We start from the raw sequence: 19,098 nt of genomic DNA, 5'->3' as shown, positions 1-19,098 counted from the left end.
CTGCATCTTGATTGCAGTTCTATCTGAGCCTCAACTGGTCGAGTGTTGTGCCAACTGTAAGTCTCATTGTTAGTCAAGAATGCATGCTTGTTCTAATTGCACATGCATCTTCAACATTACCTTGGTTATTTTGCATTGTTTTCAGAAATCGGAATTGGTTTAATAATTTACTCTCTTTTGAGAAAATCGGTAGGGCAGGCCTGGCGCAGTGGTGAAGTACTCCCCACTTGTGCCAAGAGGTCCTAGGTTCGAACCAGCCTCTCTACATTGCACTTTGCAGGGGTAAGACTAGGTTTCTATAATCCCTCCCCAGACCCCACCTTGTGTGGGAGCTTCTATGCACTGGGTCTGTCCAAAAGAGAAAATCGGTAGTTGCAGAACATATTATTTCAGTATCATGTACTGTTTTGCATTTTCCATAAAAATGGAAGGATTACCTCCTACATTCAAAGTAATCTTATTTGTTCTTTGTTATTTGTTCCCAGGAAACATGAATTGAATGATGATAGTACAGATCCAAAACATTGAATTGAATTGAATGATGATAGTACAGGAAACAGGAACGATCGATATATTGTTAAAAGAATGAAAGTATGCCCTGCCTGAAGATTTTAGCTTTCTTTTTCTTAAGAAGGTAGAAGGTTTCTGCCTGTTAACATCAATATAATTTCTATGATCTGCTACCCTTGTATGTTTTCTCTTTGGTTAGACAAGAAGCTATTGACGTTGGTCAGTAGATCTCTCTTAAGTTCCAGATGTGGATGAAATGCTTCTTTCTAGATGTTTAGTCCGTCAAGTAGTTTGAACTGATTTGGCTCCCAATCCGCTTTTAGCTCTAATGATTTGGATTACTGGATTTGGCCTGCTTTATGGTCATTGATTAACAAGGTTTTCAGTTGTATGTGCATGTGTGGCAGAAAAAAAGCTGTTGAAGGGGCGCCTCCCACCTGGCACCGCCCAGCTTCCTCTTAAGCGGCGCCACCGGGTGGCGCCCCAACCACTAGTTCTCATTCTGTCCCGCTCCATCGGGCGACTCCCGGAATCTCGCGTAAAACTAACTAGGAGTACGTGATCATGCGTTTGGAAATGAAAAGAAGTGCGTGATCGTGCGTTAGGAAAGTGAGCTATGATGCATGGGCACTTTTGGATATAGTAGTATATTTTTTTTGTTCGACAAACCAGACCTCTCTGTGATGATCGGCCGTTCTGCTCGGAAAGCTAGCTGCACGGGTCTCGAAATATGCTGAAATGGAATTGATGTGGCTCGCCAAACCATGCCCGCCAACAAAGTTTACTCGCCAAAGCATGCCTGGGACAGAATATAATACTGATCCAAAAGTAATTATTTTATTCGCGGGGAGTGTTAGTACGAGTAGTAAACTGTGGAGTTTTGCTACTAATTCAGTTGCTCGGATCTAATCCTTTTTCGTGTACGTTCGAGTGTTTTTAGATTGAATCTTTTGTTATACGTTAATCTTCATTGACGATGGTTGTTGTTCTGTTGCATTGATTCTATGGAACTTTAACACGATGATTTTCTGACAATACAAAAAGTTTTGCCCGGCTCCGACGAGGAAGAGGCGATGACAGCGGCGTGTCTTCGGTTCGCTGCAGGGCTTGTAGTCGTTGCTAGTCCGTCTTCGAATCTGGATATAATTTTTTATTATTTCTCGTTCATTATACTATCATGATAAAAGATGGATAGATTGAATTTCTTTTTGAAAGATAATAACCATATCAACAAACGTCTCCGTGACGTTCTAAACTTTGAATTCTTTCGGACGTAAACTGAGCGCAGCTGCCCGTGTTCTTCCACCTACCAAAGCTTGGTTCCTCGCTTCGATCCGCTCGACCCAACGCTTGCCAACCAGACCGGTCGGTCACGGTCAGGGTAAAAAGCTCACCCAACCACTTCCACAGGGATAACGTTGTCCGTGCCACTACGATCCAGCTCCGGTTCCCCACTTCCCACCACCTATCACAACGGCTACTGCGACACGCGTGCGCGGAGCACCAAGGATGCATAGCATAGGACCACGCGCGCTTCATTCTCTCAGTACATTTCTCAACCGCGAACGAACCTGTGATTGGATGGTTAAAGAGATTGTGGTATCCCTAACCTAGCAGGGTTTAAATCCGGATGCTCGCATTTATTCCTGGATTTATTTCAAGATTTTCGACGATGCGCATTTGTCGGATTTCGGGATCCGGCAACCCGTGAGAGGTTCGAACTCTGAGATGCATGCGGAGATCTCAATCTGCCCAGCCTGCCTACTCGAGATCTTCCTAGGCCTAACGCGTCAAGCTCAAAGAGACACAAGGATACAGAGATTTATACTGGTTCATGCCACCATTGTGGTGTAATACCCTACTTCAGTGTGGTGTGGTGGATTGCCCCGAGGGGCTATGGATGAACAAGTACAATGGATGAACAAGCCTCCGAAGGAGAGGTGTTCTCGTGTGGTGTTCTACTTGTGCTTGGTCTGGTCTGGATCCGTCCCCTTCCTATGGTCGAGGCTAGACCTATTTATAGTGGCCTTGGTCCTCTTCCCAAATATGAGCGAGAAGGGATTCCACAACGACGGGATTTGAAAGGGGACAAGAAGTACAGTCTATCCTGACAAAAGTAGTCTTCGCCTGTGGAAAGCCTCTGGTCGTGACGCTGCGGTGGGCTTACTGATGACCTCTGTCTTGCCAGTCTTGGTCTCATTACACCGAAATGGCAACTTTTGGCTGATTCCTCGGGACTCCGCGCGTGTGGCTTGCCTCCCTTGCACCGAAGTGGAAATTTGCGCTCTGTGCCCGCCTAGCGCCCGCCTGGCGCCTGTCTGGTCTTGGTCGTCATGGCTCACGTTAGCTGAGCCTCGTGAGGTATCTTGTATAGAACTCTCCGCCCCTCAGGAGCCCTCCTGAGGAGGCTGCCTCCTTCGGAGGTCTTAGCGTCGTCCGCCTCGCGAGGCTTGCCCCCCTCGCGAGGGTCTTGCGATGCTGGAGTTGAAGCTGGGCCGTACCAGGCTGTCGATGGGGCCATGTGGTGGGCCGCAGGTAGGCAGGGCTGGATACCCCATATCCAGGACACCGATAGTAGCCCCCGGGCCCAAGGCGCGCTCGGACTTGGCTTCCAAGCGAAGCCAAAGGGCAAGTGCGGAGCGTCGATGGCCCTAACCGCCTGCGGGCGTGATGATGCGTGGCGATTGATGGGACGTGGGCGACTCCGCTTCCCCATGCTGCCTCGGCAACTGCTTGACTTGACAACTGCATGCTGCATGCAGGGAGGACCATCATTACTAGAAATCGTGGGAGGCCGACGATTTACCTTCTCCTGGCTATAAATGCACGAGCGGGTGGCACCCCTGCCCATCTTTCCTTCGTCTTGCTCCCTTTGCTTTCCTTCTCCTCCATCTTGCCTCCATGGCGCCGATCAGAAGGTATTCCTTGCCCGAGAAGGGGAAGGTCCCTTGGGAAGGGCCCCATCCTCTTCCGCCGAAGAAACGACTCCGCCTCCCCCATGACGCCGACGTGAGGCGAGAGGTGACCAGGCCTTGGCAGTCAAGGCCTCCGCCTGGCTTCCCTCTCCCCGCATATGCCCAGGCTCAGGACGAAGGAGTGCGCCGTCGGGCACCGCCTGATGATGGTGGCAGGGCCGCCATTGCCATGTCGTCCGTACCACGGACCCATGCCAAAGATAGCTCGCGCGAGTTTGTGGTGTGGGCGGAAATGCCCCCCAACACCTGGATCCGACTCCCACGGTTCTTCGCCGGTGAACTACCTCCGAGGGGGGCGGCCTAGCTGTGGCTGCAGCACGCTGGGTGTCGCAGCCCGGCAACCGGAGCTGAAGTAGAGGTGGTGCCGTTCGGAGACGTCTTCATGACGTGAGGATGGAGCGAGGTTGCCCAGGCTTGCTGCGCGGAGGGAACCCTGGCAATCCATTTCGAGTACGACGACACATCCATCTTGTTCTTCAAGGTCTTCGACGAGGAGGGCGAGCGGCTGGAGTGCTGCCCTGGAGGCGATGGCTCGGGGGGCGCCGCAGCGGGCGCTGGGCCCGCTGCCGTCCCCTTCAGCGCCTCATCCAGCAGCAGCAGCGACTCCCGGGAATCTAGCGACTCTCCTGAGCCTAGCGATTCTCCGGAGTCAAGCGACGACAGCTACGTGCCGCCAAGCTCCCGCCGGGGCCGCAGCGCAGCTGCAGCTGCCGCCCGACATCGTTGACGACACCGTAGGGCCCTGTAGTTGTTTCTCCTATGCGAGATGAAGACCAGCCCTCGCGGGGTTTGTAAGGATTTGAATGCACTTAATAGTAATGTGGTTTCTTTTGGTTTCGTGATGGTTATGCGTATTCTAGTTCGGCTAGGTTCCTCCCTTTTCTTTTCCCTAGACAGCGTGGCGCTCTACATCGACAGGACCCAGTCCCCAGGCAGGCTTCAGTCATCGCTAGTATTCCAGGTCACGATGCCGTGGTCAAGGCTAGGAGGTGAGCGGCCCAAGGTCCGGTAAGAGCTCATGAGACGCAATGCTCACGAGGTCCCCTTTGGCGTGCAAGCAGCTGCACAGAAAATCGAAAAGGGGAGCTGAACTGCCCAAGTGGAACTGCGACGCAAGGCATGTGAGGAGAGAAGCTAGTGCTATAGCGAGCCGAGGCTTATCTTTTTGGATGCCCAAATCCGATTGGGAGACGATGCCCGCTCTTGTGCCCGTAGTGCCGTTGGATGCGACCTACGGTGGCCACCTTCCTGTCTTGCTCGTCATGTTGCTCTACATCCTCGGGACCCGGCCCTCGAGCAAGCTCAGCCGCCGCTGGTATGCCAGGTCGCGATGCCGTGGTCAAGGCCAGGGGGTGAGGGCTGGAGAGCCAGTAGGAGCTCCCGAGGCGCGATTCTCGGGAGATCCCCCTTTAACGTGCAAGTGACTCACAAAGGCAGATGATGGTTGTTCAGGCTGACCCGTGGCCCATCGCCAGGTGAACCAGAGCTTGATCCTCGGGTTTATCAGCATTGCAGGGACGGATCCAAGCACAAGCGCCATGCCATTGCGAGTGTCATGAGGCAATACCGAACTGGTGTTAGTCAACACACATGGTGATTATGGAGTGACAACCATAGACAAGCTCATAGAAACGATTAGATAATCTTGATGAATGCAAAGCAACACATGTCGTAAGGCTGTGCCTCATACGGCCTGGGGATGATGCAGCCCGAGGGGCGCCCCCAACCTGAACGAGCTAGAGAGATGTCACCTGGTACCGTTACTAAAGAATTGTTGAAGTAGCCAAAAAATGCATGCCGTTGAAGTTGTTCCTCATGAGCCGCCCCGGCGTCGAGCCTCGGGAGACTCGGAGGGGCCGGGAGGCTCCTGAGGGTGCTCCTCCATCTCCGCCAGGAGCGCCTGGTGCCTGGCCTTGCATGCCGTCTGAGTGCGAGGCTAAACAACATGCGAACGTAGCTGTGAGGTGGTCCCTCGCATCGGCCGACACGAGACGGCCACATGAGCTGCTGAGACGTGGCCCTGCTGAGTCCGGGGATGTCGATGCAGACGCGGAACTCCTTACCCTCGCCAGGGCAGTGAACTGCACCACGCGGCAGATGGCGATCGCCTTGCAGAACCCTTCCTTCCTGAATCTCTTTGATTTCCTTGCTAATAAACTCCTGGACGCCTGGTGCCTCACGCCTGCTGCCTTCTCCTGGGAAGCGTGCTCTGAATAGCGCCTCCACATGGTGCCTGAGCACAACTCTTGCAATGTTGGTTAGGTCTGAGACCCTCCAAAGGAGAGCCCCCGAGCCCAGCCCGAGAGGAGCACCGGGCGCGCCTTCCTATGCGATGGGTGATGGCACCGTGTCCGGAGGCGCGAGGCTCAACGCTGCATCTTCGAGTGCTGCTCCCTCACGACATCCCTGTCCCAGCTGCAGCTTCTTTGTCTTAGGGGCAACCTCAGGAGGGAGGGTGCCGTCTTCGACTTCGGGGTTCTCAACTGCTGCAACTTGGAAGGTGCGCTCGAGGGAGCACACCGCATCCTTCTCCTGATTGGCGACCGTGATGACGCCGCTGCTTCTTGGCATCTTGAGGACATTGTAGCCATGGTGCGTGGCCGCCATGAACTTGGCTAGCGCTAGGTACCCTAGGATGGCGTTGTAGGGCAGGCGGATGTCGGTGACGTCGAAGTCGATGAGCTCGGTGTGGTAGTTGTTGCGCTCGCCGAAGGTGATAGGGAGGCGAACTTGCCCGATCGGGTGTGTTGATCCGTCGGTCACTCGTGAGAATGGCTGGTGGGGTGAAGCTGGTAGTATGGCATCTGTAGCCTATCGAACGTCTGAATAGAGAGAACATTGAGCCCGCTCCACCATCGATGAGGGTCTTGGTGACGGTCACATTGCCGATGACTGGGCAGTAGAGCATGGGGAGCGCGCCTGCGGTGGCCGCACACTTGAGCCGGTCCAAGGAGTCGAAGGTGATGGCGCACTTGGACCACTTGAGAGGGCGAATTGCTTCAGGCTTGGGGAGCGCTGCATTCACCTCGCGCGCGAACTGCTTGAAGATGCGGTGGGAGGCTGGGGCCTGTGAGCCGCCCAAGATGCAGGTGATGGCCCGAGGCTCCTGGAAGCCCCCAGCTCCCTGTCCTGGTGGTGGTCTTCATTCCTCCTTGGCGGTGGGGGCAGAGGAGGCAAGGCTGCGTTACCCTGAGGTTGATCCTCACGAGGCTGCTCCCTCCAGTTTCCCTCGCGAGGTTGGTCCTGCCAGCGGTCCTCACGAGGCTGGTCGCGCCACTCCTGACGACGGTCGCGTACATCCCAACGTCCTCCGCCTTGGCCACCTCCGCGACCGTAGCCTCGATCGTTGCACTCGAGGCGTCGACTAAGGCGCCCGTCACGGAGAGCCCTGAGCTCCTGGCAGTCGCTGGTGTTGTGGCTATAGACGTTGTGGAAGGCGTAGAACGGGTGCTTGCCCTTGGACGACTCGGGGTGGTCGCAGCCGCGCTTGGTCTCTGGCTCGTCCGCGAGCACGGCTGGTCCCTTGCGCTTCGTGTCCTTGGCCTTGGTCTTCTTGTCTTCTGGATCAACATCAGGGAGCTCGAGGAGGGAGAGGCGTCCCTCCTCAGCCCTTGCACACTTGTTCGTGATATTGAACATCTCCTGAGCGGTGTAGAGGTCCTCGTGGATGGCGAGCTCCTCCTTCATCTTGACATCGTGAACGCATCGGTGAACGCGGAGATGATGGCCTCGTCTGACACCATGGAGATCTTGAGGCGTACGTTGTTGAAACGCTGGATGTACTTCTGCAGGGTCTCTTCAAGTTGCTACTTGATGCGTCACAGGTCGCCCGTGGCCGGCAGACGGTCATGAGTACCCTTTAAGTTAGCGATGAAGCGACTGCGCATCTCCTCCCAGGAAGAGACCGACCCCTCGGTCAGGTTCAGGAGCCAAGAGCGCGTGATACGTCTCCAACGTATCTATAATTTTTATTGTTCCATGCTATTATATTATCTATTTTGGATGTTTATGGGCTTTACTATACACTTTTATAACATTTTTGGGACTAACCTACTAACCGGAGGCCCAACCCGAATTGCTATTTTTTTGCCTATTTCACTGTTTCGCAGAAAAGGAATATCAAACGGAGTCCAAACGGAATGAAACCTTCGGGAGTGATCTTTTTGGAACAAACGGAATCCAGGAGACTTGGAGTGGACGTCAAGCAGCAAACAAGGTGGCCACGAGGGTGCCCGACACGCCCTAAGGGGGGGCACCCTCCTGCCTCGTGGCCCCCTCGTGGCTCCACCGACCTACTTCTTCCTCCTATATATATCTACGTACCCCGAGAACATCCAGGGGCACCACGAAAAACTATTTCCACCGCCGCAACCTTCTGTATCCGTGAGATCCCATCTTGGAGCCTTCGCCGGTGCTCCGTTGGAGGGGAAATCGATCACGGAGGGCCTCTACATCGTCACCAAGGCCTCTCTCTCTTTGAATTTCAATACAAAGTTCTCCTCGATCTTCTTGGAGATCTATTCGATGTAACTCTTTTTGCGGTGTGTTTGTTGAGATCCGATGAATTGTGGGTTTATGATCAAGTTTATCTATGAGAAGTATTTGAATCTCCTCTGAATTCTTTTATGTATGATTGGTTATCTTTGCAAGTCTCTTCGAATTATCATTTTGGTTTGGCCTACTAGATTAATGTTTCTTGCAATGGGAGAAGTGCTTAGCTTTGGGTTCAGTCTTGTGGTGTCCTTTCCTAGTGACAACAGGGGCAGCAAGGCACATATTGTAGTGTTGCCATCGAGGATATAAAGATGGGGTTTATATCATATTGCTTGAGTTTATCCCTCTACATCATGTCATCTTGCTTAATGCGTTACTCTGTTCTTATGAACTTAATACTCTAGATGCAGGCAGGAGTCGGTCGATGTGTGGAGTAATAGTAGTAGATGCGGAATCGTTTCGATCTACTTGTTGTGGACGTGATGCCTATATCATGATCATGCCTAGATATTCTCATAACTATGCACTTTTCTATCAATTGCTCGACAGTAATTTGTTCACCCACCATAATACTTATGCTATCTAGAGAGAAGCCACTAGTGAAACCTATGCCCCCCGGGTCTATTCTCTATCATATAAGTTTCCAATCTACTTTATTTTGCAATCTTTACTTTTCAATCTATATCATAAAAATACCAAAAATATTTATCTTATCATATTATCTCTATCAGATCTCACTTTCGCAAGTGGCCGTGAAGGGATTGACAACCCCTTTATCGCATTGGTTGCGAGGTTCTTGTTTGTTTGTGTAGGTACAAGGGACTTGCGTGGAGTGTCCTACTGGATTGATACCTTGGTTCTCAAAAACTGAGGGAAATACTTACGCTACTTTGCTGCATCACCCTTTCCTCTTCAAGGGAAAAACCAACGCATGCTCAAGAGGTAGCAAGAAGGATTTCTGGCGCCATTGCCGGGGAGGTCTTCGCTCAAGTCAAGACATACCAAGTACCCATCACAAACTCATCTCCCTCACATTACATTATTTTCCATTTGCCTCTCGTTTTCCTCTCCCCCACTTCACCCTTGCCGTTTTATTCGCCCATCTTTCGTTCGTCTTTTCGTTTGCTTGTGTTGCCATGTGCCTTCTATGCGCTTGCATCTTCGCTTGCTAAAAACTATTGTTATGGATCCTCATCCTCTTGATAATCTTTTTAAAAGATCCAATTATGATGAACCAATTGATGGTGAGTTTTGTGCACTAGATTATCTTTATGAGGTTTTGCTTGAAATTCGTGAATCTGAAAATTATGATGAAGAAATTTATTAAGAGATTCACGATAACTCCTTGAATAAAAAGCATGATTACAATGATTTTACTATAATTCTCTTGATGTCAATTGTGCTAATAATATGCAAAATCCTAAGCTTGGGGATGCTAGTTTTGCTATGTCTACTACTTGTTGCAATGATCATGATTGGGGCGATTCTTCTTATGATCTTGAAAATTTACTTAAGCCCCATGATGAATATGAGATTGATAATAGTGTTTGCAATATTATTGAAAGTGGGTTTGGAAGAGTGTCAACTTTAGATCCCACATATTCGGATTTTGATCAACTTATGAATTTTTTGATAAAAGTGGGTTTGGAGAGGTCATGACTTTAGTTAATGATAATCCCACTATTTTGGAAGAGTGTCAACTTTGCATGCATGTGGATCATGTTGAAAATATTTTATGTGATAGCTATTTTGTTTAATTTTCTTATGATCCCACATGTAATTATTATGAGAGAGGAAAATATGGTTGTAGAAATTTTCATGTTACTAAATTACCTCTCGTCATGTTGAGATTGCTATCGTCACTTTCTTCTTCCTTGCATATGCTAGTTTTTGCTTACCTTGCAAATTTGTTTGCTTATAATATGCCTATACATAGGAAGTATGTTAGACTTAGATATGTTTGTCATGTGTTTTGATGCTCTGTTTGTGCTTCAATTCTTGTCTTTCATGTGAGCATCATTGAAATTATGCCTAGCTAGGGGCGTTGAACGATAGCGCTTGTTGGGAGGCAACCCAATTTTATTTTTGTTCCTTGATTTTTGCTCCTGTTTAATAATAAATAATCCATCTAGCCTCTGTTTATATGTGGTTTTATGTTTTAATTAATGTTTGTGCAAAGTAGAACCTATAGGATCATCTTGGGTGAAAGTTAATTTGATTCTGCTGAAAAAACAGAAACTTTTGCACTCACGAGAAAAAATCTAATAAATCACAGAAACGTGCTTTTGAGTTGATTCTTCTTGAAGTAGATCAATAGACAAATTGCCTAGGGCTTCCGATTTTGGTAGGATTTTTAGAGTTCCAGAAGTATTCGAAAGTTACAGATTGCTACAGATTGTTCTGTTTTTGACAGATTCTGTTTTTCGTGTGTTGTTTGCTTATTTTGATGCATCTATGGCTAGTATCGGGGGGTATGAACCATAGAGAAGTTGGAATACAGTAGGTTTAACACCAATATAAATAAAGAATGAGTTCATTACAGTACCTTAAGTGGCGGTTTTTCTTTCTTGCACTAACGGAGCTCATGAGATTTCCTGTTGAGTTTTGTGTTGTGAAGTTTTCAAGTTTTGGGTAAAGATTTGATGGACTATGGAATAAGGAGTGGCAAGAACCTAAGCTTGGGGATGCCCATGGCGCCCCAAGATAACTCAAGGACAACCAAAAGCCTAAGCTTGGGGATGCCCCGGAAGGCATCCCCTCTTTCGTCTTCGTCTATCGGTAACTTTAGTTGGAGCTATATTTTTATTTACCACATGATATGTATTTTGCTTGGAGCGTCTTGTATGATTTGAGTCTTTGATTTTTAGTTTACCACAATCATCCTTGATGTACACACCTTTTGGGAGACACACACATGATTCTGAATTTATTAGAATACTCTATGTGATTCACTTACTTTTTTTTGAACTAGATAGTTTTTGCTCTAGTGCTTCACTTATACTTTTTAGAGCACGGCGGTGGTTTTATTTTATAGAAATTATTGATCTCTCATGCTTCACTTATATTACTTTGAGAGTCTTTTAGAATAGCATGGTATTTGCTATGGCTAAAAATTGATCCTAATCTGATGAGCATCCAAGTTGGGTATAATAAAAACTATCATAGGAAGTGAATTGGATGCTATGATCAACTTGATGCTTGATAATTGTTTTGAGATATAAAGATGGTAATATTAGAGTCATGCTGGTTGTATAATTATGAAATTGAAGAATACTTGTGTTGAAGTTGGCAAGTCCCGTAGCATGCACGTATGGTAAAAGTTGTGTAACAATTTTATTGCATAGGGTGCTCTTTTGATTGCCTTCCTTATGTGTGGAGGTCGGGGGCACGCGATGGTTAACTCCTACCAACCTCCCCCCTAGGAGCATGCGTAGTAGTACTTTACTTCGAGGGCTAATAAACTTTTGCAATAAGTATATGAGCTCTTTATGACTAATGTGAGTCCATGGATTATACACACTCTTACCCTTCCATCATTGCTAGCCTCTTTGGTACCGTGCATTGCCCTTTCTCACCTTGAGATTTGGTGCAAACTTCGCCGGTGCATACAAACCCCGTGATACGATACACTCTATCACACATAAACCTCCTTATATCTTCCTCAAAACAGCCACGCACCTACCTATTATGGAATTTCCATAGCCATTCTGAGATATATTGCCATGCAACTTTCCACCATTCCGTTCATCATGACACGTATCATCATTGTCATATTGCCTTGCATGATCATGTAATCGACATCGTATTTGTGGCAAAGCCACCTTGCATAATTTTTCATACACGCCACTCTTGAGTCAGTGCCCATCCCGGTACACCGCCGGAGGCATTCATATAGAGTCATATCTTTTTCTAGTTTCGAGTTGTAATTCATGAGTTGTAAATAAATAGAGGTGTGATGATCATCATTATTAGAACATTGTCCCCAATAAAAAAAGAGAGAGAAAGTCCAAATAAAAAAAGGGCCAATAAAAAAGGAAAGGCCAAATAAAAAAAAGGCCCAAAAAAAGGGGGGACAATGTTACTATCCTTTTCCACACTTGTGCTCCAAAGTAGCACCATGTTCTTCATATAGAGAGTCTCTTATGTTGTCATTTTCATATACTAGTGGAAAATTTTCATTATAGAACTTGGCTTGTATATTCCAGCGATGGGCTTCCTCAAAATGCCCTAGGTCTTCGTGAGCAAGCAAGTTGGATGCACACCCACTTAGTTTCTTTTCTTGAGCTTTCATACATTTATAACTCTAGTGCATCCGTTGCATGGCAATCCCTACTCCTCATGTTGACATCAATTGATGGGCATCTCCATAGCCCGTTGATTAGCCTCGTCAATGTGAGACTTTCTCTTTTTTTCCTTCTCCACACAACCTCCATCATCATATTCTATTTCACCCATAGCGCTATATCCATCTCTCGCGCTCATGTATTGCGTGAGAGTTGAAAAAAGCTAAAGCACGTTAAAAAGTATGAACCAATTGGTTGGCTGAAACCGGGGTTGTGCATGATGGGAGTATTTTGTGTGATGAAAATGAAGCATAGCCTAAGTATATGATTTTGTAGGGATAAACTTCCTTTAACCATGTTATTTTGAGAAGACATGATTGCTTTGTTAGTATGCTTGAAGTATTACTATTTCTTATGTCAATATGAACTTTTATTTTGAATCATTTGGATGTAAACATTCATGCCACAATAAAGAAAATTACATTAAAGAATATGCTAGGTAGCATTCCACATCAAAAATTCTGTTTTTATCATTTACCTACTCGAGGACGAGTAGGAATTAAGCTTGGGGATACTTGATACGTCTCCAATGTATCTATAATTTTTGATTGTTCCATGCTATTATATTACTTATTTTGGATATTTATGGGCTTTACTATACACTTTTTATATCATTTTTGGGACTAACCTACTAACCGGAGGCCCAGCCCGAATTGTTGTTTTTTTGCCTATTTCAGTGTTTCGCAGAAAAGGAATATCAAACAGAGTCCAAACGGAATGAAACCTTCGGCAGCGATCTTTTTGGAACAAACGGAATCCAGGAGACTTGGAGTGGACATCAAGCAGCAAACAAGGTGGCCACGAGGGTGCCCTACGCGCCCTAGGGGGGGGGGCGCCCGCCTGCCTCGTGGCTCCCTCGTGGCTCCACCGACCTACTTCTTCCTCCTATATATATCTACGTACCCCGAGAACATCCAGGGGCACCATGAAAAACTATTTCCAACACCGCAACCTTCTGTATCCGCGAGATCCCATCTTGGAGCCTTTGCCGGCGCTTCGCCGGAGGGGGAATCGATCACGGAGGGCCTCTACATCATCACCAAGGCCTCTCCGATGAGTTGTGAGTAGTTTACCACAGACCTTCGGGTCCATAGTTATTAGCTAGATGGCTTCTTCTCTCTCTTTGAATCTCAATACAAAGTTCTCCTCGATCTTCTTGGTGATCTATTCGATGTAACTCTTTTTGCGGTGTGTTTATCGAGATCCGATGAATTGTGGGTTTATGGTCAAGTTTATCTATGAGAAGTATTTGAATCTCCCCTGAATTCTTTTATTTATGATTGGTTATCTTTGCAAGTCTCTTTGAATTATCAGTTTGGTTTGGCCTACTAGATTGATCTTTCTTGCAATTGGATAAGTGCTTAGCTTTGGGTTCAATCTTGCGGTGTCCTTTCCCAGTTATAGCAGGGGCAGCAAGGCACATATTGTATTGTTGCCATCTAGGATAAAAAGATGGGGTTTATATCATATTGCTTGAGTTTATCCCTCTACATCATGTCATCTTGCTTAATGTGTTACTCTGTTCTTATGAACTTAATACTCTAGATGCAAGTAGGAGTCGGTCGATGTGTGGAATAATAGTAGTAGATGTAGAATCATTTTGATCTACTTGTTGTGGACGTGATGCCTATATACATGATGATGCCTAGAGATTCTCATAACTATGCACTTTTCTATCAATTGGTCGACAGTAATTTGTTCACCCACCGTAATACTTATGCTATCTTGAGAGAAGCCACTAGTGAAACCTATGGCCCCCAGGTCTATTCTCTATCATATAAGTTTCCAATCTACTTTATTTTGCAATCTTTACTTTTCAATCTATATTATAAAAATACCAAAAATATTTATCTTATCATATTATCTCTATCAGATCTCACTTTCGCAAGTGGCAGTGAAGGGATTGACAACCCCTTTATCGCGTTGGTTGCGTGGTTCTTGCTTGTTTGTGTAGGTACGAGGGACTTGCGTAGAGTCTCCTACTGGATTGATACCTTGGTTCTCAAAAACTGAGGGAAATACTTACGCTACTTTGCTGCATCACCCTTTCCTCTTCAAGGGAAAAACCAATGCATGCTCAAGAGGTAGCAGCACGCGCCATCCTTGAGGGCCATCGGGAACCAGTTTGCCATGATCTTCTCGTCGCTGCTAGCCGCCTCGATGCTCAGCTCGTAGAGCTGCAAGAACTTGGCGGGGTCTGCGGTGCCATCGTAGCACGGGGACAGGTCGAGCTTGAACTTGCTTGTCCAGACGATGTTGCGGAGCTCTGGAGTGAATGTGTGGCACCCTGCCGTGACCATCGGAGGTCGTCGAGAGGGTGGAACGTGATCCTGGGGCACGCGCGCCGCCACCTCCTATGGCAGCACACGGGCATGGTGCTGGGGTACTGGAAGCACGTGCGCTTCCCCTTGCAGGCGCTGCACCACCTGGCAACTTACGTCATCCCGAGCCGGCGCCGAGCGCTGTGGGTCGTGCTGTGGAGCCATGCATCTAGGCTCGATGATGGCGCCCCGAGCCGGAGGTGGTGGAGGAGCCCCGTGCGCCACGTCGCCCGCTGCAGGTGGTTGCTGAGGCAGTGAGCGAGCTGGCCCATCGGAGCCCGCGTGCGTGACACTGATGAGCTCGGCGATGCATGTCAGCCATTCCTCGTAGAGATCCCCCACCGTGCGGTAGCAAAGAAGCTCCCGCGCCATGAGCAGGGCGGCTTGCGGGTCCACCTGGCTGCGGCGCGCTTGGGATGATGAAGCTACTGGGGTCAGCGGTGGAGTAGCGGTGCAGCCGTCACGATGCACCGACAGGTGCTGCGATGAAGCCTGCTGCTTGTGGCCGGCAGGGCCCGTGGTGGCATTAGCCACCGGAGAAGGAGCGTGGTGGTCGCGGCCGTCACCCGCCAGAGCCGTCTAAGCAACGTGGGCGGCAACTGCGGCCCGACGCTCGGCGCGAGCTCGGCGCGCGTCAGCCATGGAGATGTTAGAGCGAAGGCGGATCGAACGCCAGAAGAGAGGATCCAACGCACCCTACCTGGCGCGTCAAATGTCAGATTTCGGGATCCGGCAACCCGTGAGAGGTTCGAACTCTGGGGTGCGTGCGGAGATCTCAACCTGCCCAGCCTGCCTACTCGAGATCTTCCTAGGCCTAACACGTCGAGCTCAAAGAAACACAAGGACACATAGATTTATACTAGTCCAGGCCACCATTGTGGTGTAATACCCTACTCTAGTGTGGTGTGGTGGATTGCCTCGAGGGGCTATGGATGAACATGTTGGGTTTCGTAGTAATTTCAAAAATTTTCCTACGCGCACACAGGATCATGTGATCCATAGCAACGAGAGGAGAGTGTTGTCTACGTACCCAATGCAGACCGACTGCGGAAGCGATGACACGACGTAGAGGAAGTAGTCGTACGTCTTCACGATCCAACCGATCAAGCACCGAAACTACGACACCTCCGAGTTCGAGCACACGTTCAGCTCGATGACGATCCCCGGACTCCGATCCAGCAAAGTGTCGGGGAAGAGTTTCGTCAGCACGACGGCGTGGTGACGATCTTGATGAACTACAGCAGCAGGGCTTCGCCTAAACTCCGCTACAGTATTATCGAGGAATATGGTGGCAGGGGGCACCGCACACGGCTAAGGAATCGATCACGTGGATCAACTTGTGTCAACTTGTGTGTTTAGAGGTGCCCCTGCCTCCGTATATAAAGGAGCCAAGGGGGGAGGAGGCGCCGGCCAGGAGGAGGTGGCGCAGGAGGAGTCCTACTCCTACCGGGAGTAGGACTCCCCCCCAATCCTATTCCAACTAGGATTCCCAAGGGGGAAAGAGGGAGAGGGGTGGCCGGCCACCTCTCCTAATCCTAATAGGACTAGGGGAAGGGGGGAGGCGCGCAGCCCCCTTGGGCTGCCCCTTTCTCTTTTCCACTAAGGCCCATGATGGCCCATATGGCTCCCGGGGGGTTCCGGTAACCTCCCGGTAACCCGGTAAAATCCCGATTTCACCCGGAACACTTCCGATGTCCAAACATAGACTTCCAATATATCAATCTTTATGTCTCGACCATTTCGAGACTCCTCGTCATGTCCGTGATCACATCCGGGACTCCGAACAACCTTCGGTACATCAAAATGCATAAACTCATAATATAACTGTCATCGTAACCTTAAGCGTGCGGACCCTACGGGTTCGAGAACAATGTAGACATGACCGAGACACGTCTCCGGTCAATAACCAATAGCGGGACCTGGATGCCCATATTGGCTCCTACATATTCTACGAAGATCTTTATCGGTCAGACCGCATAACAACATACGTTGTTCCCTTTGTCATCGGTATGTTACTTGCCCGAGATCCGATCGTCGGTATCCAATACCTAGTTCAATCTCGTTACCGGCAAGTCTCTTTACTCGTTCCGTAATACATCATCTCACAACTAACATATTAGTTGTAATGCTTGCAAGGCTTATGTGATGTGTATTACCGAGAGGGCCCAGAGATACCTCTCCGACAATCGGAGTGACAAATCCTAATCTCGAAATACGCCAACCCAACATCGACCATTGGAGACACCTGTAGTACTCCTTTATAATCACCCAGTTACGTTGTGACGTTTGGTAGTACCCAAAGTGTTCCTCCGGTAAACGGGAGTTGCATAATCGCATAGTCATAGGAACATGTATAAGTCATGAAGAAAGCAATAGCAACATACTAAACGATCGGGTGCTAAGCTAATGGAATGGGTCATGTCAATCAGATCATTCTACTAATGATGTGACCTCGTTAATCAAATAACAACTCATTGTTCATGGTTAGGAAACATAACCATCTTTGATTAACGAGCTAGTCAAGTAGAGGCATACTAGTGACACTATGTTTGTCTATGTATTCACACATGTATTATGTTTCCGGTAAATACAATTCTAGCATGAATAATAAACATTTATCATGATTATAAGGAAATAAATAATAACTTTATTATTGCCTCTAGGGCATATTTCCTTCAGTCTCCCACTTGCACTAGAGTCAATAATCTAGATTACACTGTAATGATTCTAACACCCATGGAGCCTTGGTGCTGATCATGTTTTGCTCGTGGAAGAGGCTTAGTCAACGGGTCTGCAACATTCAGATCCGTATGTATCTTGCAAATCTCTATGTCTCCCACCTGGACTAGATCCCGGATGGAGTTGAAGCGTCTCTTGATGTGTTTAGTCCTTTTGTGAAATCTGGATTCCTTTGCCAAGGCAATTGCACCAGTATTGTCACAAAAGATTTTCATTGGACCCGATGCACTAGGTATGACACCTAGATCGGATATGAACTCCTTCATCCAGACTCCTTCATTTGCTGCTTCCGAAGCAGCTATGTATTCCGCTTCACATGTAGATCCCGCTACGACGCTTTTTTTAGAACTGCACCAACTGACAGCTCCACCGTTTAATGTAAACACGTATCCGGTTTGCGATTTAGAATCGTCCGGATCAGTGTCAAAGCTTGCATCAACGTAACCTTTTACGATGAGCTCTTTGTCACTTCCATATACGAGAAACATATCCTTAGTCCTTTTCAGGTATTTCAGGATGTTCTTGACCGCTGTCCAGTGATCCATTCCTGGATTACTTTGGTACCTCCTTGCTAAACTTATAGCAAGGCACACATCAGGTCTGGTACACAGCATTGCATACATGATAGAGCCTATGGCTGATGCATAGGGAACATCTTTCATATTCTCTCTATCTTCTGCAGTGGTCGGGCATTGAGTCTTACTCAATTTCACACCTTGTAACACAGGCAAGAACCCTTTCTTCGCTTGATCCATTTTGAACTTCTTCAAAATTTTGTCAAGGTATGTGCTTTGTGAAAGTCCAATTAAGCGTCTTGATCTATCTCTATAGATCTTAATGCCTAATATGTAAGCAGCTTCACCGAGGTCTTTCATTGAAAAACTTTTATTCAAGTATCCCTTTATGCTATCCAGAAATTCTATATCATTTCCAATCAGTAATATGTCATCCACATATAATATCAGAAATGCTACAGAGCTCCCACTCACTTTCTTGTAAATACAGGCTTCTCCGAAAGTCTGTATAAAACCAAATGCTTTGATCACACTATCAAAACGTTTATTCCAACTCCGAGAGGCTTGCACCAGTCCATAAATGGATCGATGGAGCTTGCACACTTTGTTAGCTCCCTTTGGATCGACAAAACCTTCTGGTTGCATCATATACAACTCTTCTTCCAGAAATCCATTCAGGAATGCAGTTTTGACATCCATTTGCCAAATTTCATAATCATAAAATGCGGCAATTGCTAACATGATTCGGACGGACTTAAGCATCGCTACGGGTGAGAAGGTCTCATCGTAGTCAATTCCTTGAACTTGCCGAAAACCTTTTGCGACAAGTCGAGCTTTGTAGACAGTAACATTACCATCAGCGTCAGTCTTCTTCTTAAAAATCCATTTATTCTCAATTGCTTGCCGATCATCGGGCAAGTCAACCAAAGTCCATACTTTGTTCTCATACATGGATCCCATCTCAGATTTCATGGCTTCAAGCCACTTTACGGAATCTGGGCTCACCATCGCTTCTTCATAGTTCGTAGGTTCATCATGGTCTAGTAACATGACTTCCAGAACATGATTACTACACCACTTTGGTGCGGATCTTACTCTGGAAGACCTACGAGGTTCTGTAGTAACTTGATCTGAAGTTTCATGATCAATATCATTAGCTTCCTCACTAATTGGTGTATTTGTCACAGGAACTGATTTCTGT

General features: G+C 47.7%; 1 long non-coding RNA gene across 6 annotated transcripts in view; it reads left to right on the top strand.

Annotated features, from left to right (window-relative positions):
- Positions 1–1,480, top strand: part of LOC119342156 — a 5,628-nt gene extending 4,148 nt beyond the window's left edge. For 5 of the 6 annotated variants that reach the window (XR_005165415.1, XR_005165421.1, XR_005165428.1 and 2 more), the window contains one exon: positions 486–1,480. This is a non-coding gene — a long non-coding RNA (uncharacterized LOC119342156). The remainder of the gene's footprint in view (positions 1–485) is intronic. The other variant, XR_005165416.1, reaches the window with a different exon arrangement.
- Positions 1,481–19,098: the final 17,618 nt, after the last annotated feature.

The sequence above is a fragment of the Triticum dicoccoides genome, chromosome 1B (genome assembly GCF_002162155.2).
Source record: "Triticum dicoccoides isolate Atlit2015 ecotype Zavitan chromosome 1B, WEW_v2.0, whole genome shotgun sequence".
Taxonomy (NCBI): Eukaryota; Viridiplantae; Streptophyta; class Magnoliopsida; order Poales; family Poaceae; genus Triticum; species Triticum dicoccoides.
Note: the sequence above shows the minus strand (reverse complement) of the source record. Positions and strands in the feature narration are given on the sequence as shown.